This window comes from Aquarana catesbeiana, linkage group LG11 (genome assembly GCF_042186555.1).
Source record: "Aquarana catesbeiana isolate 2022-GZ linkage group LG11, ASM4218655v1, whole genome shotgun sequence".
NCBI lineage: Eukaryota > Metazoa > Chordata > Amphibia > Anura > Ranidae > Aquarana > Aquarana catesbeiana.
Genome location: NC_133334.1, coordinates 94,636,127 through 94,657,966, shown reverse-complemented (window position 1 = coordinate 94,657,966; position 21,840 = coordinate 94,636,127).

The window sequence follows — 21,840 nt, the reverse complement described above, 5'->3', positions numbered from 1 at the left end:
ATTTCCAAAATAAGAGAAGCTTGTAGATATAGAATGTAGTTGTACAAATAAAGGCTTTTTAACCACCTCCCATCCTTTGCACTGGGGGCGCACGGCGCAGCGATCGGTGGTGCGCTCTGTCTCTGAGATCCCGATAAAGACCCAATGACAAGGCCATTTACCAATGTAATCAGCTGTGTCCAATCACCTTTTGGGTGTTCGCCAAACACACAAATTTGCAGGGTGTTCGCTAGGGATGAGCCGAACACCCCCCTGCTCGGTTCGCACCAGAACATGTGAACAGGAAAAAAGTTTGTTCGAACATGCGAACACCGTTAAAGTCTATGGGACACGAACATGAATAATCAAAAGTGCTAATTTTAAAGGCTTATATGCAAGTTATTGTCATAAAAAGTGTTTGGGGACCTGGGTCCTGCCCCAGAGGACATGTATCAATGCAAAAAAAGTTTTAAAAACGGAAGTTTTTTCAGGAGCAGTGATTTTAATAATGCTTAAAGTCAAACAATAAAAGTGTAATATCCCTTTAAATTTCGTAGCTGGGGGGTGTCTATAGTATGCCTGTAAAGGGGTGCATGTTTCCCGTGTTTAGAACAGTCTGACAGCAAAATGACATTTCAAAGGAAAAAAGTCATTTAAAACTATTCGCGGCTATTAATGAATTGCCGGTCCGACAATACACATAAAAGTTCATTGATAAAAACGGCATGGGAATTCCCCACAGGGGAACCCCGAATCAATATTAAAAAAAAAATGATGTGGGGGTCCCCCTAAATTCCATACCAGGCTCTTCAGGTCTGGTATGGATATTAAGGGGAACCCCGGCCAAAATTTGAAAAAAAAATTGACGTGGGTTCCCCCTAAATTCCATACCAGACCCTTCAGGTCTGTTATGGATTTTAAGGGGAACCCCGCGCCAAAATTTTTTTTAAAAATGGCGTGGGGTCCCCCCAAAAATCCATACCAGACCCTTATCCGAGCATGCAACCTGGCAGGCCACAGGAAAAGAGGGGGGGACGAGAGAGCGACCCCCCCTCCTGAACCGTACCAGGCCACATGCCCTCAACATTAGGAGGGTGCTTTGGGGTAGCCCCCCAAAACACCTTGTCCCCATGTTGATGAGGACAAGGGCCTCATCCCCACAACCCTGGCCGGTGGTTGTGGGGGTCTGCGGGCGGGGGGCTTATCGGAATCTGAAAGCCCCCTTTAACAAGGGGACCCCCAGATCCCACCCTCCCCTGTGTGAAATGGTAAGGGGGTACAAAAGTACCCCTACCATTTCACTTAAAAAACTGTCAAAAATGTTAAAAATTACAAGAGACAGTTTTTGACAATTCCTTTCTTTAAATGCTCTTCTTTCTTCTATCTACCTTCATCTTCTTCTTCTGGTTCTTCTGGCTCTTCTGGTTCTTCCTCCGGCCGCTCCGCACCCATGCTGGCATGGAGGGAGGCTCCCGCTGTGTGACGTGTCTCCTCTTCTGACGGTTCTTAAATAATGGGGGGCGGGGCCCCCTTTGATGCACGGTGACTTGACGGGACTTCCCTGTGACGTCATGGGGAATGCCACAGGGAAGTCCCGTCATGTCCCGTGCGTCAGAGGGGGGCGGGGTCACCAGGTGGCCCCGCCCCCTTATTTAAGAACTGTCAGAAGAGGAGACGCGTCACACAGCGGGAGCCTCCCTCCATGCCAGCATGGGTGCGGAGCGGCCCGGAGAAGAAAATAAAGAAGAGAAGAAGATGAAGAAGAAGATGAAGAAGAGAAGAAGATGAAGAGAAGAGCGGAAGCCTCCCCCCCATGCCATGGGTGCAGAGCGGCCCGAGGAGAAGAAGATAGAAGACGCCGCGGAGGAGATGCTGGACGAGAACGCCGGAGGAGGAACCAGAAGAGCCAGAAGAACCAGAAGAAGAAGAAGATGAAGGAAGATAGAAGAAAGAAGAAAGAAGCATTTAAATAAAGGAATTGTCAAAAACTGTCTCTTGTCATTTTTAACATTTTTGACAGTTTTTTTGTGAAATGGTAGGGGTACTTTTGTACCCCCTTACCATTTCACACAGGGGGGGCGGGATCTGGGGTCCCCTTGTTAAAGGGGGCTTCCAGATTCCGATAAGCCCCTCGCCCGCAGACCCCCACAACCACCGGCCAGGGTTGTGGGGATGAGGCCCTTGTCCTCATCAACATGGGGACAAGGTGTTTTGGGGGGCTACCCCAAAGCACCCTCCCAATGTTGAGGGCATGTGGCCTGGTACGGTTCAGGAGGGGGGGCACTCTCTCGTCCCCCTCTTTTCCTGCGGCCTGCCAGGTTGCGTGCTCGGATAAGGGTCTGGTATGGATTTTTGGGGGGACCCCACGCTGTTTTCTTTTTTTTAATTTTGGCGTGGGGTATTTAGGGGGACCCCCACGTCATTTTTTTTTTTACATTTTGGCCGGGGTTCCCCTTAATATCCATACCAGACCTGAAGCGCCTGGTATGGAATTTAGGGGGACCCCCACGTCATTTTTTTTTTAAATTTTGGTTCGGGGTTCTCCTGTGGGGAATTCCCATGCCGTTTTTATCAATGAACTTCTATGTGTATTGTCGGACCGGCAATGCAATAGCCGCGAGTAGTTTTAAATGACTTTTTTCCTTTGAAATATCATTTTGCTGTCAGACTGTTCTAAACACGGGAAACATGCGCCCCTTTACAGGCATACTATAGACACTATAGACACCCCCCAGCTACGAAATTTAAAGGGATATTACACTTTTATTGTTTGACTTTAAGCATTATTAAAATCACTGCTCTTGAAAAAACGGCCGTTTTTAAAACTTTTTTTTGCATTGATCCATGTCCCCTGGGGCAGGACCCGGGTCCCCAAACACTTTTTATGACAATAACTTGCATATAAGCCTTTAAAATTAGCACTTTTGATTTCTCCCATAGACTTTTAAAGGGTGTTCTGCGGCATTCGAATTTGCTGCGAACACCACAAATTCTTCACTGTTCGGCGAACTTGCGAACAGCCAATGTTCGAGTCGAACATGAGTTCAACTCGAACTCGAAGCTCATCCCTAGTGTTTGCCAGTGTAAGCTGGTTGTTTTGGGGTAGGGACGGGAAGCCAGCTGCTGCATCCTGACAGCTAAATAATAATAATAATAAAAAAGTGGCGGTTAAAAAAATTCCCCTCCCCAGTCAATACCAGGCCCTTCACCCAATTTTTTTTTTTTAAATGGCATGGGGTTCCAAAGCACCTTGTCCTCATGTTGATGGCCTGCGATTAAGAATGGATTTACATAGAGGGACACTATTTTTTTATTTTTAAAAAAAGATTTGTCAAAAACTTGTCTCCTGATTTTATTACTTTTTGTACACTTTTTTGGTGAATGGGTAGGAGTACTATGTACCCAATACTCATTCACATGGGGGAGGCTGGGATCTTGTGGCCCCCTTGTTAAAGGGGGCTTCCAGATTTTGATAAGTCCCCCCTGCCTCAAAGCACCCACCCCCCATGTTAAGGACATGTGGCCTGGTATGGTTCGGGAAGGACACACGCTCGCCCCCCCTTTCCTGACCTGCCAGGCTGGATGCCCGGATAAGGGTCAGGTATGGATTTTGTTGGGCCCCACGCCAATTTTACTTTACATTTTGGCATGGGGTTCCCCTCCAAATCCATAACATTCCCGAAGGGCCTGGTATGGACTGGGGGGAGGGACCCTACGCCGTTTTTTTCTTTATTTTTTCATTTTAAATGGGATTTGACTTTTTTTACTTAAGAAATTTCATTTTTGCTGCAGCATGTTCTATATATGCTACAGATGCACTACTTTACAGGCACATTAAAGCGGAGTTCCACGCAAAAGGGGAACTTCCGCTCATTGTACTCCCCCCCTCCGGTGCCACATTTGGCACCTTTCGGGGGGGAGGGGGGACAGCATGCCTGTCTTTCACAGGTATGCTTTCCCCACTTCCAGGAGCCTCAGCCATGGGTATTGACGGCACAGCATCGCAAGGCCAGTAGGAGAGAGGAGTGGAGCCTCCCACATGTGCAGTAGGGTTTCCAGCATGAAGCCGAAAGGTTGCACTTCCGGGTTCCCTTACTTGTAATAGAGGCGGCATGCACCCGACAGCTGATGGAAACATCAGCTGCTGTGCCGACATCGCTGGACTCCAGGACAGGTAAGTGTCCGATTATTAAAAGTCAACAGCTGCAGTATGTGCAGTTGCTGGCTTTTAATTTTTGTAGCAGTGGGTGGACCTCTGCTTTAAGGGGACCACCCCAGCAATTGGATTTAAGGGAATTTCTAATTTTTATTGTTGTACTTTAAGCATAATTACAATCACTGCTCCTGAAAAATGCCAATTAGTGATGCCAGTCAGTGCTGCCTTTCAGTACCCATCAATGCCTGCTCACCAGTGCTGGCCATTAGTGCCCCCAATTAACCTCCATCAGTGCAGTCTATCCTTGCCTCCCATCAATGACCATTCACGCTGCCTGTCAGTGTCCATCAGTGCCACCTGTCAGTGCCCATCAGTGCTGCCTATCAGTGCTCATCAGTGCTGCCTATCAGTGCTCATCAGTGCTGCCTGTCAGTGCCCATCAGTGCTGTCTATCAGTGCCTCCTTATCAGTGCCACCTCATTAGTGCTCTTCAGTATCATCTCATCAGTACCCATCAGTGACACTTCATCAGTGCAGCCTATGAGTGCCCATCAGTGCAGCCTCATCAACGCACATCAGTGAAGAAGAAAAATTACTAATTTACAAAATTTTATAACACAAACAAAGAAATGTTTTTTTTCAACATTTTGTCTTTTTTAGTTTTTTGCAAAAAATAAAAAACCCAGTGGTGATTAAATACCCCCCAAAAACTGCTCTATCTAAAAAAAAATTGTTTGGGTACAGTGTTGCATGACCACACAATTGTCATTCAAAGTGCGACAGTGCTGAAAGCTGAAAATTTGCCTGGGCAGGAAGGGGTTAAAAGGTAAGTAGTTAAACTGCATTTTTACCATTGTAAATGTTGCTTTTGTTATACTACTTTGTTTATATGGTAGTGATGCAACACTTCAAAGCAATTATTTTAAAGAATATTTAGTTTTTTAATGTTGCACTTACAGCATTATTATATTCTCTGCTCCCTGCAATTTTTTTTGCATTAGTACATGTCCAGCTCCCTCATGCACTTGTTTGCCAGTCCCTTGACTATTAGCCTTAAAATAGAAACATTGTATTTGACAGATTTGGTTCCCAATGACTTGAATGGTTCAGATTCAGCATCTGAACTTTTGATGTGTTGGGCTGAATCTCAGTGAGCCAAATCCAGGTTGGTTTGGCTCATCCCTAGTCCTCTACATGCAAACATCTGGGGTCAGCCCTGCATTGTCTCATTGCAAGTGGAGCACTGACTTGTTCTCATTCCTGCCAGAATCTAACAGCTGCAAACCCAGAACTGCTAAGTGAAGAGCACTTCCAGGATAACTTTCTGGTTTGGACTAGGATCCAAAATGGCAAATCCAACATTTTTAAGTGCTTACCTGAACAAGAGATGTAAAGATGTTGTAGAGATTTCCTCTTGCTTCCTGTTGTGTCCCTTTGACAGTAGGTGAAGAGAAATGTCCCTAACATTACACAGACAACAATAGCTGTTTTAACCCTTCCCTATGCTTTCCCAAATTCAGAAAGTTTTGGCTATAAATAACCTTATTGGATCCTGTCTAAATTATCCCTAGTATGTATGGATGTGAGTTAGGGACCTTAGAGTGTAAGCTCCTTAAGGTTAGGGACCGATGTGAATGTACAATGTATATGTAAAGCGCTGCGTAAATTTACGGCGCTATATAAGTACCTCAAATAAAATAAATGAAATAAACACCAGGAAACCTAAAAATGTTCCCTTGCAGTGGGGATGGACCTGCACTGCAAGAGTTAGCAATTTGTTTAAGTGCAGGGGACATAGCAAAGCACTTTTACTTAACTATTCCCCTGCTCCTGCAGACTCGTCTACACTGCTAGACCAGTCTCCACAGCCTCTTCTTCCCTATGCATTGGTGGTCTAATGTATTCTAATAACATTAAGACTGATTCAGAGACAATAGCCAAGTACTGGACAAGAGGACGCTGTGAAACAGTCCACCATCGGAACATAGGGGAGTGCCGTCTGCCAGGGGAGCAGAGGATCAGGGAATTAGAGGTGCTTTTTGTCCCCTAGACATCACACGCAGTAGACTCTTGTAGGTCAGGACGCTATTTATTTAATCTAGGGCTGAATTAGGGTTGACATCATCCCTGTTTTGTTGTACATAAGCAATCTCTGAATTGGGACATTCCTAAAGGCAACCAAACATAACATTATATAATAAAAAAGTATGATTTATTGAAACACAAGTAAAAAATTTCCACATGGGACAATTAAAAACAATTTTGTATACAAAACATGGAAATAAGAAGTGGTTATACCCAAACTCATAAGCTGATTGATTGTACCACAGCAATGACATGGATTGGGTAGTGTATCCAATCCATGTCATTGCTGTAGTACAAACAATCAGCTTATGAGTTTGGGTATAACCACTTCTTATTTCCATGTTTTGCATACAAAATTGTTTTTAAATGTCCCATGTGGGAATTTTTTACTCATGCTTCAATCATCAATCAAATCATACTTTTTTTATTATAAATTGCTATGTTTGGTTTCCTTTAAGAAAGTCCCAATTCAGAGATTGCTTATGTACAACTCTCGTAGGTCATACCTCTCTATAGTGTGTACTTGTCTCAATCCAGGGCACAAAGTGTCATTCCTGTCTGTTGCCTTTCCTGGTACCAGTAGAAAAAAATGTGACAGGGGAGGGAGCTCCAGCACACAGCCTGTAATTGACAGCTTCAGCTCTGTTCTTCTGTGCTTGGTGAAGGGGGTGTGCCCCTTCCCTCCAATCACCTCCCACTGAGGCCTGCAGAGTATAACTTCAGCTCCCTGCTCTCTGCTTTCTGAAATCTTAGACAAACTGTATAAATTCTGTACTTTGAACAGATGTAGAGAAGAGATGGCTGCAGATAAACAGGTACAACTTATGTAGGAGGATTTGTTCAATTTGTGTCATCACCTGAGGCTAGTCGCTTTAGTGGGTATATGTAAGGGTTTACAACCACTTTGAAGGAGAAGTGTGGGATTTAACATACATATTCACCTATGTGGCTGCAGCATCAATTTGATGCTGCAGCTCCCCCCCCCCCCCGCTGGCTCTAAGATTGAGAACCGAGAGCTCACATGACCACTGACACTCAGTTCTCAGTCTTCACTGAGCAGAGAGCAGTGACTGTCAGTCACCAGCTCTCTACTCTGCCCCTCCAGTGTTCACTGGAGTGCCATGCTGTGAAGAGGAAAGGAGCAGCTAACTCAACCTCTCAGTGGCACACAGAGGCTGAGCCAACTGCCGGTCAGGCATCTGGGTGGATCCTAACATTAAAGTCAGTTTTCTTGCACAGCCTGAACCAGCTCCATGATGTCAGCAGATAGCGGGCCCGCTGTCAGCTGAATTTGGGTGACAGGCGTGCAGAAATAAGTGCACTCTGTGACTCAGAAAAGAAGTATGGCTAAACAAGCTTTAAGGCTAACACTGCAATGTGCACCAGTCCTAACACTGACCCAGTGAGTGTTTTCTTGTCATAAAATAACCACTTTATACTCCCTGATCAGGACTAAGCCACCAATTTTGGATTCAAATACATACCACTCTATGCCATTTCGATAAATCCTTTCCCCAGGGTTGTGGTAGAATCCAGCATGATAACATGGACAATGGCTGGCGGCAACACATTCACCTTTCTCATTCATGTACAAATCTTCGTTACAGACGCATCCTTCAGTAGGGACAAATGACAATAAGCAGGATTCATCTGTTTCACTCAAAGCCATGCAGGTGGGCTGGCATTTATCTACATTGTACTGGAAGTTCATTGTAGATGGACATTCTTTTTCATATTTATCTGAAAGGAAGAAGAACTGTTGATGTTGCTTATCAAATAAATTAATGGAACATATTGAAGGATTTTAAATGAGGCAATATCTCTAGACATACAGTACACAGTGTAGAAAATCCTGAAAAAAGATTCTATGTTTCCCTGACTCTACATACATTAATTTCTTCCAGGTCCTCAACTGGGACTTTAAATAGGAATTGAGAAACATTTCCTGCACTTCCTGTTCTGTCTTCATATTCACAAGCAGTGAATAGAAATCTGCCAATTTGGGCTGCAGATAGCAATAAATATTCACATAGGTACAACCTTCCTACACTGTCCAGAAAAGTTTTGTTTTGGCTCCAGAAAGGTTTTGTTTTTGTTTAATGCATGCTGTAACGCTTGTTAATGCATTACTGCATTGCAACAGAACACATTATTGTGATTGGGCCCTGAAGATAAGCCAGGATCTACCCACACATCCTTCTCCCCCTATGTGAACGGATAACCAAAAGGCCTCATGTACATTGCTGCTGGTAAACAGACGTTCAGAGGCAGTTGGATGCTTTTTTCAGCTGCCCCTGAACTCATCCAATGTTATCTTATGTGTACATGTACACAGGTTCGTTTAATGTCGTTCTTAGGCAGTTGCGTTTAGAGGCTTTTCTTTGAAGGCTAAAAAATAAGTTCAGCCGCCGAAGTTTCCAACGTTTCACATGCCAAACGCGTCTAAACGCATTACCGGTGTTTAGCTGTGTTTTCGTTTAGAAGCGTTTTTAAAGGTGCCCTATTTTTTTTACATCACAAAACTTAAAAATGATAGCAAATGATGAAAAACCACTAAAATATATTTTAAAAACTTGTAATTGCTTGCAATGTTTCATAGACCATTTATACCCCCCTAATGAGCCCATGATCAATTCCAATACACCACTAGCTGTACATACATGTTGTAAAAATATCCTGCAGACATGCGCTGCACAATCAATGGATGAGTCCAGTCACAATGAACTCTGGTCCTCGCACGCAATTTCCGACATCTTTCCAGCCTCATCAACAGCAACTTTAGGAGCATTTCCTCACATATGCTTATTATGAGATCCATAGTAAAAGCACTGAAATTGAGGTAGATACAAGTACACTGCTGCTCTCTCAGCTGCTGCTACTCACTCTGGTCTCACAGAATGTTGAAAAAGTTAAATAATACTGTTTTTTGTGCTTTGGGAGGGACTTATGATGTTATCTTAAATAAACGCTCCTAGACACGAATGCGGCAAAACGCCGCTAAACGTGACTAAATGCGGCATGTAAACGCGGCTAAAAGGGCGTTTTTAAATGCAGGTTTCAAGCTGTCAAAAAATCATTCAGAAGAGGTTGCCTCAGCATACCGTATATATTAGGCCTTAGTGTACAGGCTACCCTTGCTTTTCATTTGTCTGTAGGGATGGTAAACTTGCCATAACACAGCATAATAAAGTTTGCAGGCCCATTGGGTATGGACAAGCACATCTAAGCTTCCACAAAAAATACAAATGCCTGGATCTTACCACAAATATTTTCTCTCCAGTTTTGAAGCTTGATTCCACGCTCAGTACAAGCTCGGATGTAGTTTGAAAATACTGCACATAAACAATCTTCTGAATTCTGGCACAAACAGGCATCATACAAGCAACTCTACAAGTAAGAAACATTACAAACTGGACCATGAAAGGCAAATACATTTCTGTATAGTATAAAACAAATATAAAACAATACAGACTTTATTTAGAAGGTAACATGGGCAAGATTTGGAACGGGCATGGCTGATAACTTTTAGTGAAGCAGAGGATAAAAAGATATAAAAAGGCTTCTGATGTCATATTTAAAGTGATAGTAAGGGCTTGTTGTTTTTTTTTTTCAATAACAAACATGTTATACTCACCTGTTCTGTGCAGTGGTTTTGCAGAGATTAGCCTGGATCCTCCTCCTTTCTGGTCCTCCGCCGGCGCTCCAGGCACTTCCCTCCTGCCAAGTGCCCCCACAGCAAGCAGTTTGCTGTTGGGGCACCCGAGCAGGTGTGTTCCTGAGCCACTGCTCTGTGTGTCCATTCACACAAAGAGCCATGGCTCGGCCCGGTCATGCTCTCTTCTGCACAGGCTACGTTCAGGACAGTGATCATGTTGTTGCTACTTTTGTAAGATAATATCTGGATTTACAGAGTAATTTGGAGTACGCAAAATGGGTTTACATACTTTGGGGCTATTATTATATTTAAATTACAATTTTTATGTCTGGAGTTTAGTTTTAAAGGTATATTTGTACAGAGGTCCACAAACATAGCAATCGCAATCACTGGACCTACTGTACGTATACAACAGATTGTACACTAATGTTTAATATGTGATCCTTAATGGTATGTGTGCTGACCATCCATATAATGCTAAAAACTAAAAAATAAATCATCCATATCATGTTATTTTTGTACTTTTTGTTATTATAGAAGTAACTAGATAAATTACACATCAACATTAAAAAAAAAATACATTAAAGAATTTGGCTGCACTAATGATGACCTAGGTGTCTCACGTCTAATGCCGCGTACACACGAGCAGAATGTCCGACAGAAAAAGTCAGATGGAAGCTTTTCATCGTCTATTCTTATCGTGTGTATGCCTCATCGGACTTTTATTTTTCGAAAATTCTGACGGACCTAGAAATGGAACATGTTCTAAATATTTCCGACAGAACCAATTCCGATTGAGAAACCCGCTCGTCTGTATGCTGTTCCGACGGTCCAAAAACGATGCATGCTCTGAAGCAAGTACGAGACGGAAGCTATTGGCTACTGGCTATTGCACTTCCTTTTTCTAGTCCCGTTGTATGTGTTGTACGTCACCACGTTCTGGACAGTTGGACTTTGGTGTGACCGTGTGTAGGCAAGACCGCTTGCGCAGAATTCTGTCGGAGTTCCGTCGGGGAAACCTTCGGAAAACCTGGTCATGTGTACAGGGCATTAGAGGGTGAATACTTTAGTCAGTTATTTTATGTTTTTTTTTTTTAGTAAATAATTTAAATCACTTTGCAAATCTTTGTCTGTATTTTAACATGGGGGCTGTCTATTTCAAATAAAAATGCATGCAGGCATCTTCGTTTTCAATAAATTTGATTATATCTGTATGATCTGTACCACTGAATTATATATATATATATATATATATATATATATATATATATATAGTGGGGACGGAAAGTATTCAGACCCCCTTACATTTTTCACTTTTTATTATATTGCAAACATTTGCTAAAATCATTTAAGTTCATTTTTTTTCCTATATATATATTTTTTTAATATATATATATATATATATATATATATATATATATATATATATATATATATATATATATATATATATATATATATATATATTAGGGCTGCAGAAATTAATGATTAATTCCTCGATTAATCATTAATCTTTTTGATCAATCAAAATTTTTTTGATCGGTAGGCTGCCTGCCCTGGGGCCGCTTTGGGCCAAGCTCTGCCTGCAGCGCAGCTCTCCACTCCCTCCTCCTCCACTATATGTCATACACAGTCTGTGGGCATCTCCCGCTGTGTGTCTCTGAGTGTGAAAAGTCCCGCCCTCCTCCTAGATCAGTTCGTGTGATAGACGCAGTGTTCTGTCTATCACACGAGCTGATCTAGGAGAAGGGCGGGACTTTTCTCACAGCGTGGCCAAAGTTTTCACACTCAGCTCCAAGACACAGAGGGTGGGAGGGAGGTAGATGCCCGCAGACTGTGTAATCCAGGCACAGGCACTGAGTACAGTGAGGCTGCGATTATGGGCATGGTGAGACTGCATTATGGGCACAGTGAGACTGCATTATGGGCATGGTGAGGCTGCCATTATAGGCACGGTGAAGCTGCGATTATGGGCACGGTGAGACAGCATTATGGGCATGGTGAGGCTGCGATTATGGACACGGTGAGGCTGGAATTATGGGCATGGTGAGACAGCATTATGAGCATGGTGAGACTGCATTATGGGAACGGTGAGGCTGCAATTATGGGCACGGTAAGTCTGAGCTTATGGGCACGGTGAGACTGCATTATGGGCACGGTGAGGCTGCGATTATGGGCACAGTAAGGCTGATATTAAGGGCACGGTAAGGCTGAGTTTATGACGTGTGACGTCCTAGCCATGCCCCGCTATGTCCGGCTTCGGCCGTTGCCATAACAACAGTGCTAAATCAGCTAAAAATAGTTGGATCTGTATGTGCGTTATGATTAATCGAAATTAGTTGATTAATCAATTTAAAAAAAAATTGATTAATCAAACACGAAAATTTTAATCAGTAACACCTCTAATATATATATATATATGCATACAGTATATATACAGTATACACGTACATACATACATACATACATATATACACTATATATATATATATTGCATCCGGAAAGTATTTATAGCGCTTCACTTTTTCCACATTTTGTTATGCTACAGCCTTATTCCAAAATGGATTAAATTCATTATTTTCCTCAAAGTTCTACAAAAAATCCCCCTGTGATGAATCCTTGTCGCACTTCGCTTGCACACTGCTTCCTCCAGTCTGGAACTTCACATATCAGATCTTGTAAGAATCAGGTGACACTAGCTCAGTTACACAGCTTGAACCTGGAATCTTTATTAGAACAAGAATACAGTCTTATATACACAATTCAGAAGGAGGTTCCCCCCTCCTGATCATAGTACTCTAGCAATACAACTGTAACCAGAAACATAAATTAACATGAGCTAATTAACTAATCTCTTAAAGCAGCTGAGGTGACTCCATACCCACCTGCCTATTGTGATTAATCAGGATTTCACTACAGGTCAGACTTCTTGTCACCGAGCTTCACACAGTAGATTAGACATTATCATAACTATAAACACAGGATACCTTCTCACAATAGCAGGAGCTCCAGTAGGAGTCAGTAGGGATGGGCGAACGGTTCGGCACGAGCAATAGTTCGGGCCTAACTTTCGTTGTTCGGATGTTCGGCTGACAGCCGAACAAACGGGTTGTTCAACCATTTGTTCGCCCCCCCGAACCGACCACAATGCATTGTGGCGTTGAACAGTAACAATAATAAATAATAATAATACATTTTATTTATAGTGCCCTTTTCATCATAAAGATCTCAAAGTTAAGAGTTAAAAGAAGTTAAAAGTTAAAAGAAGTTAAAAGAAACAGAAAAATTAGCAGTTTATACAATTAAACGAAACATTTAAAAATTACAAAAGGCTTTACTAAAAAGAAATGTCTTAAGACCTTTTTTAAAACAGTCAATGGATTGAGGAGCCCTCAAGGTGTCAGGTAGGGCATTCCACAGGCACGGAGCAGCTGCAGAAAAGGCCCTGTTTCCCATTGTTCTGAGTCTAGTTCTGGGTATATGAAGAAAGTTGGAATTAATGGAACGCAGGGAACGTGTTGGGATCTGTGGCTTTAGAATTTCTTTAAGGTAGGGAGGGGCATGTCCATGAATACATTGGTGTGTGAGGAGGGAAACCTTATACTCAATCCTGGCAGAGACCGGAAGCCAGTGGAGTGAGTGGAGGATAGGGGTAATGTGCTCATGTTTCCGCACTCTGATCAGGATCCTTGCTGCAGAGTTTTGGATGTACTGAAGCCTCTGTAGACTCTTTCTAGGAATCCAAATAAGGAGTGCATTACAATAGTCCAGTCTGGAGGAGACAAAGGCATGAACCAGCTTTTTAGCATCTGAGAGGGAAAGAATAGGACGGAGTTTAGAAATGTTACGAAGATGATAGAAAGAGGTCTTGCATAGGTCAGTGGTCTTGCATAGTTACAGTGCATTGCAAGCCCTGATTGGCTGAAGCAGTGAAAGCTTCAGCCAATCAGGACACAGAGCACTGTCAGAGTCATGATTGGACACTGTCATCATGACTTTATCCAATCATGGCTTATTCCCGCCCCACAGTATAAAAGTATTCTTTCAATGGCAGCCATTTTCAGTGTGATTTTGGTGTGGAGAGAGATAGAACAGGGCTCTGTTCAGTGCTATTAGTTAGTGTGCTATACTGTGCTATTTTGCTTCAATTGTCAGTGAAGAATATTAGTTTAGTGTCAGTCTAGGGATAGTGTGAGTGTAGTGAGGAGGACCATCATTCAGCTTTTCATAGTGTGCAGCTAGAGTAGGGACAGCTCAGATAGTTTCAGTGTAGTGTAGTGAGACCGTGTCAGTAATCTTGCCATTACTATATAGCTAGAGTAGGGATAGTTCAGATAGCTTCAGTGTAGTGATGGTTGAACGCCGTCTATTTGATTGCGTTACTGCCAGTTTAACGCCATATCGTATTGCGTGTGTTACTGCCAGTTTAATGCCATATAGTTTTGCGTGCGTTACTGTCAGTTTAACGCCATATTGTATTGCGTGCGTTACTGCCAGTTTAACGCCATATAGTTTTGCATGCATTACTGCCAGTTTAACACCATATAGTTTTCCGTGCGTTACTGCCTGTTTAACGCCATATCGTTTTGCGTGCGTTACTGCCAGTTTAACGCCATATCGTTTTGCGTGCGTTACTGCCAGTTTAACGCCATATCGTTTTGCGTGCATTACTGCAAGTTGAACGCCATATCGTTTTGCGTGCGTTACTGCCTGTTTAACGCCACATAGTTTTGCATGCGTTACTGCCAGTTTAACGCCATATAGTTTTGCATGCGTTACTGCCAGTTTAACGCCATATCGTTTTGCATGCGTTACTGCCTGTTTAACGCCATATAGTTTTGTGTGCGTTACTGCAAGTTTAACCCCATATCGTTTTGCGTGCGTTACTGCCAGTTTAATGCCATATCGTTTTGCATGCGTTACTGCCAGTTTAACACCATATAGTTTTGCATGCGTTACTGCCAGTTTAACGCCATATAGTTTTGCATGCGTTACTGCCTGTTTAACGCCATATAGTTTTGTGTGCGTTACTGCCAGTTTAACCCCATATCGTTTTGCGTGTGTTACTGCCAGTTTAACGCCATATTGTTTTGCGTGAGTTACTGCCAGTTTAACGCCATATAGTTCTGTGTGCATTACTACAAGTTTAACGCCATATAGTTTTGTGCTTTACTGCCAGTTTAATGCCATTTACTTCTGTGTGCGTTACTGCAAGTTTAATGCCATTTACTTCTTTGTGCGTTACTGCCAGTTTAACGCCATATAGTTCTGTGCATCACTGTACGTTTGGCGCATTATATTGCAGTATATTATATTGTATCTGTGGAGTGTGTCTGTGTAGTGTGAGTACTCAAATTAAAGGGCACCAAATATCTCTTTACATTGATTAAAGTGCATCTATGTACAGATTTCAATTTCTCCTTTACATTTGCTTATAAGCACCGCCCCCTCCCTCCCAATAATGTCTGGGAGAACAACAAGGAGAGGCAGATGTTCCCTTGGCACTGTAAGGGGGCCAGCAACAAATGTGTCCACAGGCAAAGGTGGACATGGTGGTCAGTCCTCAGGCAGGGCATCATTTCCTCTGTTTAGTGAGTTTGCCCGTGCTATTTAGCCACAGCATGCAGAGGAAGTGGTGGACTGGCTTACTAAACCTTCCTCATCCTACTCATCCTCTGTCACACAAGCAGAGACAAGTGTGCAGTCCCCTGCAGTTGCCAGAGTGGATAAACCTGCCTCCTTGTCCACATCTATTCCTGCCATAGCCCTAACATCAGCCATTGAGGAGTCAGCTGAGTTATTTGACCACAGCATCAGCCACGTGCTCCTTGATGATGGCCAGCCATTAGTGAATTCAGATGCTGGTTCTGAAGTTGAGGGTGACAGGAACATGAGCCTAGAGAGGGAGGAACACTGGTAGACAAATTGGCATTCATGTTCCCCAAGCCGCAGCGTATTGCCAAGTTGTCTCCAGTGGTAATGATGAACATGGAGGAGATGGAGATGATGATGATGATGAGGTCACTGATGCTACTTGGGTGCCAGATAAAGCAGAGGAGGAAACTGAAAGTGAGGCAGCACAGCCCCAAGGAGGTCGGCATCAAGAAAGAGTAGTGAGCAGCCACCCTATTCCATCACATTCTGCAGCTGTTATCTCCCGGCTAGGGATGAGCTTCGAGTTCGAGTCAAACTCATGTTCGACTCGAACATCGGCTGTTCGCCAGTTCGCTGAACAGCGAACAATTTGGGGTGTTCGCGGCAAATTCGAAAGCCGCGGAACACCCTTTAAAAGTCTATGGGAGAAATCAAAAGTGCTAATTTTAAAGGCTTATATGCATGGTGTTGTCATAAAAAGTGTTTAGGGACCTGGGTCCTGCCCCTGGGGACATGGATCAATGCAAAAAAAAGTTTTAAAAACGGCCGTTTTTTCGGGAGCAGTGATTTTAATAATGCTTAAAGTCAAACAATAAAAGTGTAATATCCCTTTAAATTTCGTACCTGGGGGGTGTTTATAGTATGCCTGTAAAGGGGCGCATGTTTCCCGTGTTTAGAACAGTCTGACAGCAAAATGACATTTCAAAGGAAAAAAAGTCATTTAAAACTACTCGCGGCTATTAATGAATTGCCGGTCCGACAATACACATAAAAGTTCATTGATAAAAACGGCATGGGAATTCCCCACAGGGGAACCCCGAACCAAAATTTAAAAAAAAATGACATGGGGGTCCCCCTAAATTCAATACCAGGCCCTTCAGGTCTGGTATGGATATTAGGGGGAACCCCGGCCAAAATTTAAAAAAAAATGCGTGGGGTCCCCCTCAAAATCTATACCAGACCCTTCAGGTCTGGTATGGATTTTAAGGGGAACCCCGCGCCAAAATAAAAAAAAATGGCGTGGGGTACCCCCAAAAATCCATACCAGACCCTTATCCGAGCACGCAACCTGGCAGGCTGCAGGAAAAGAGGGGGGGACGAGAGAGCGCCCCCCCTCCTGAACCGTACCAGGTCACATGCCCTCAACATTGGGAGGGTGCTTTGGGGGTAGCCCCCCAAAACACCTTGTCCCCATGTTGATGGGGACAAGGGCCTCATCCCCACAACTCTTGCCCGGTGGTTGTGGATGTCTGCGGGCAGGGGGCTTATCGGAGTCTGGAAGCCCCCTTTAACATGGGGACCCCCAGATCCCGGCCCTCCCCCCTGTGTGAAATGGTAAGGGGGTACTTGTACCCCTACCATTTCACAAAAAAATGTCAAAAATGTTAAAAATGACAAGAGACAGTTTTTGACAATTCCTTTATTTAAATGCTTCTTCTTTCTTCTATCTTCTTTCTTCTATCTTCCTTCGGTTTCTTCCTCCATCTTCTTCTTCTGGTTCTTGTTCTTCTGGTTCTTCTTGTTCTTCTGGTTCTTCATCCGGTCTTCTCGTCCGGCATCTTCCTCAGGGTCACCCGCCCTCCGTTATTTAGGAACTGTCAGAAGAGGAGAAGCATCACACAGCCGGAGCTTCCCGTTCAATCGTGAATGCGGAGCGGCCCGAGGAAAGAAGATGAAGTGAAGAAGGCGCCGCTGAGGAAGATGCCGGGCGAGAAAACCGGATGAAGAACCAGAAGAACAAGAAGAACCAGAAGAACAAGAACCAGAAGAAGAAGAAGATGGAGGAAGAAGCCGAAGGAAGATAGAAGACAGAAGAAAGAAGATAGAAGAAAGAAGAAGCATTTAAATAAAGGAATTGTTAAAAACTGTCTCTTGTCATTTTTAACATTTTTGACATTTTTTTTGTGAAATGGTAGGGGTACTTTTGTACCCCGGGATCTGGGGGTCCGGGATCTGGGGGTCCCCTTGTTAAAGGGGGCTTCCAGATTCCGATAAGCCCCCCGCCCGCAGATCCCCACAACCACCGGGCAAGGGTTGTGGGGATGAGGCCCTTGTCCCCATCAACCCCTCCCAATGTTGAGGGCATGTGGCCTGTAACGGTTCAGGAGGGGGGGGCGCTCTCTCGTCCCCCCTCATTTCCTGCGGCCTGCCAGGTTGCGTGCTCGGATAAGGGTCTGGTATGGATTTTTGGGGGTACCCCACGCCATTTAAAAAAAAAAAATTGACGCGGGGTTCCCCTTAAAATCCATACGAGACCTGAAGGGTCTGGTATAGATTTTGAGGAGGACCCCACGCATTTTTTTTTTAAATTTTGGCCGGGGATCCCCTTAATATCCATACCAGACCTGAAGGGCCTGGTATGGAATTTAGGGGGACCCCCCACGTCATTTTTTTTTTAAATTTTGGTCTAGGGGTTCCTCTGTGGGGAATTCCCATGCAGTTTTTAGCAATGAACTGTTATGTGTATTGTCGGACCGGCAATTCATTAATAGCCACAAGTAGTTTTAAATGACTTTTTTTCCTTTGAAATGTCATTTTGCTGTCAGACTGTTCTAAACACGGGAAACATGCGCCCCTTTACAGGCATACTATAGACACCCCCCAGGTACGAAATTTAAAGGAATATTGTTTGACTTTAAGCATTATTAAAATCACTGCTCCCGAAAAAACGGCCGTTTTTAAAACTTTTTTTTGCATTGATCCATGTCACCTGGGGCAGGACCCAGGTCCCCAAACACTTTTTATGACAATAACTTGCCTATAAGCCTTGAAAATTAGCATTTTTGATTATTCATGTTTGTGTCCCATAGACTTTAACGGTGTTCGGGTGTTCGAACGAATTTATTGCCTGTTCGCATGTTCTGGTGCGAACCGAACAGGGGGGTGTTCGGCTCATCCCTACTCCCAGCCCACTCCCCACAGCTCAGTTGTCTGGGCCTTTTTCAGCACATCTGCAGCAGATGGCACTGTTGCTATCTGCAAACTGTTTTACAGGCACATCAAACGTGGCAAAAACACCAACCATTTGGGTACCACATGCCTAACAAGGCATTTAACGTCAAACCACTCAGCCCGTTGGCAAGAGCACCTAAAAGCTACACAAAAGGGGCACAAATCTGTCCCTCCTCCTCCTTACCCACTTCAGTCTGCCCCTGCAATACCGAGTCATTACCTTTCAGCAGCCTCCACTGACAGGGATGACAGGGTGTCCAAGGTCCTAGCAGCTCATCTACCAGCAGCACAGCACCAGCTGTAGACTGTAGCTGGCAAATTTCTCTGCCCCATCTTCTGCAGCAGAAAAAAAAATCAACCACCCACATTCTTGCTTTCATCAAGATTATCTCTATAGGGTTACGGTGGGAAGGCGCCACGACACCCAAAGACCAATTTTAACGCACCCGTTACTTCTATCCAACGTCAAAGTGACACCAGAATGTATCCAAAAAATCTCTAATCTTGTTCCCAGTGCACTACATTGTGGCCTCATTATACACACTGGCTCCCCAGCTGTTGCTGAGCAAAATAAAGGTAGCTGCAGGAAAAATGTCATTTTTTTTTTTTGGCTTTATAAATTCTTTAAATTATTGCTGTATCAGATTCTAGACATGGTACAGATCTGCCACTTTACAGTTAGACTAAGGGGACCCCCCTGGCACTATATTGGAAGGTATTTTTCATTTTTAGTCTTTCACTTTAAAAATCAAAAAATCACTGCTCATTTAAAAATTAAGTTTTTCACAAACTTTTTTTTATTGATCCATGTCCCCCAGTGCAGGACCCAGACCCCTATAACCATTGTACGCCTAATTACTTGCATTTAAGCCTTCAAAATGGGCACTTTTGATATTTGACGTTCGGGTCCCATTGACTTTAATGGGGTTCGTTATTCGGGTCCGAACGGTCGCGGTGTTCGGAAGTTTTGGTCCGAACCGAACAGGGGTCCATTCGGCCCATCCCTAGGAGTCAGCCCATCTCCTACATTGTACAGAGGCCAATGTGATCAGCTCTTTCAATTAACATGTCGAGTTCAGAATCAAATCAAGAATAGTCTTTATATATATCCTGGGAGGTATTGTGGATACATATTACTGTCCCATTTTAAGTAATCCAAGCCACATTTTCTCAGTCACCCTGTGCCCCTAATGGGGTGCATGGGGAGCTGAAACAAGGGTTTTCCAACCTCTCCAAGGTATTCTTGGCCCTCCAGTCACATCTCTCCCCTTTCGGCAGAAGACAAACACAGGAGGAGACCCCAGACGGGATGACCCTGAAGTTAGTCCATTGTTTCAGTCCCCCAATGCCTGTACCCACACAGTACGCCAAACAAATTGTTCCAAACAGAGCATTACTCACCCAGCCAACCTCTGCCTCTCTCAGAGAACATGCCCGCTGCTGGAGGGAAGTGCGGATTGGTCCTTCCCCCTAGATTCCCTTCAGCTGCTAGTGGGTGGCTGGGCTCAGTCCGTCATGCTGTTGGGGATCTGGGCCAACTGCCCAGCCTAACTGGGGTATACAAGTGGAGATCATAGCCCCATCCACTTTTACAGGAAGTCCATCCTTTGTTAGTGGAGGGCAGAGGCCAGCAGCACTCTGTCTTGTTGCCAGCAGTTCAGCTGGGCGTAGAAGTTTCACTACATCATCTGCTCCAGCTAACTGTTGGGGAGGGAGGCTGACTGCCCTGGCTCCCTGCAACTCCACAGTTGTTGCTGGTGCTGGGCAGGGGTTGGTAGCACTCTGCCCTGTTGCCAGCACTTCTGCTTATTTTCTGTTAGTGGAGACCACAGGCCCGTCCGCCGACACCAGATCAAGCTGCAGTTGTGAGGTGCTTACTGCATTCTCTCCTTAGATCCTGATATGTAGCTCGGGAGTGACTGCCACCTCCTCACCCTGGGCCTCCGGAACTGCCGCAGGTGTGGGGCAGAGGTCTTGGACCCTCTGTCCTGTTGCCAGCTCTTCAGCTGGGTTGGTGTCATAATTCTGGAGTGCCGTCTGCTGCTGGAACTCCCTTTCTCTGGTATTGTCTCCCAGGTGCACGAATCCTTGTTGGGGGGGGGGGTGGCAGCTTCCCCTCCCTGCATCTCTGCAATCCAATAGGGAGGAAAAAACACCAACTCCCCACCTCGGGCCTCGGAAACTGCCACAGGTGTGGAGCAGGGGTCTGCAGTGCTCTTTCCTGCTGCTGGGGGTTTGCTAGGTGGTTCCTCCTTTACAGAAATGTCTATTAAATCCCCAGTCTCTGGAATTGCTAAAAGTCCAGGGCATGGGCTAGTGGCCCTTGGGCCCAGTGCCAACACTTTGGCAGGTGACTTATCATCAATAACATCCTCTGATGGAAAATCAATTAAATCCATTGCTGACACTTAAGCCGAGATTTCAGAGCTTTTTGCTGGTACTTCCTGATAGTCCCAGGCAAAGGGAGCCCAGCCCTGGCGCTGAGCAGAGTTTAGCAGCTGTCTGTAGGTGATCTCCAGCCTCCTGAATGGCCAGAAACGCTATATCTTCCAGTGCCCAGTGCACTTCCGAGATGTTCAGTATCTCTCCTCTGAAATCCATGATTTTGTCCAACCGTCACTCCAAATCGCACCCAAAATTGGGGTCCCCCGTCAGCTTAGTGTACAACAGTCCCAGGCCACCATAGCCAAAGCCTTCCATTGGGCTGTCATCCAGTATACAAGGACATGCTTGGGATACATGCCACCGGAGGGCTCTGTAGCTCTCATCCAGCTGCATCTCTGCCCAGGCCAGCTTGCTTGACTCAGCTGTCTGCTCCTTGTGCGGTTTTTCTCCTAAAAACAGCACCCGCAATCCATACTGTGACCAGTACCTTTCCTTGATTGAGGGGGAGAATTTTTCCCTGGTGGCGCTGCTAGTGTTTCCTTCCAGAGTTTGCAGCTCTGATACTGGTCCTCTGTGCTTTATCTGCATCTCTTGCAACCTCCTTCCGAATTCCTCTTTCATGGCGGCTGGTACCTGTACCTCTCCTCTCCTCTCCTGCTATCTGGATCTTGGATCCAGGTGGAGGTTTGGATGTTCCAGACTGCAGGAAGCGTCCCATCGCTGCCACCAATTGTAACAGATCCCCATCGCACTC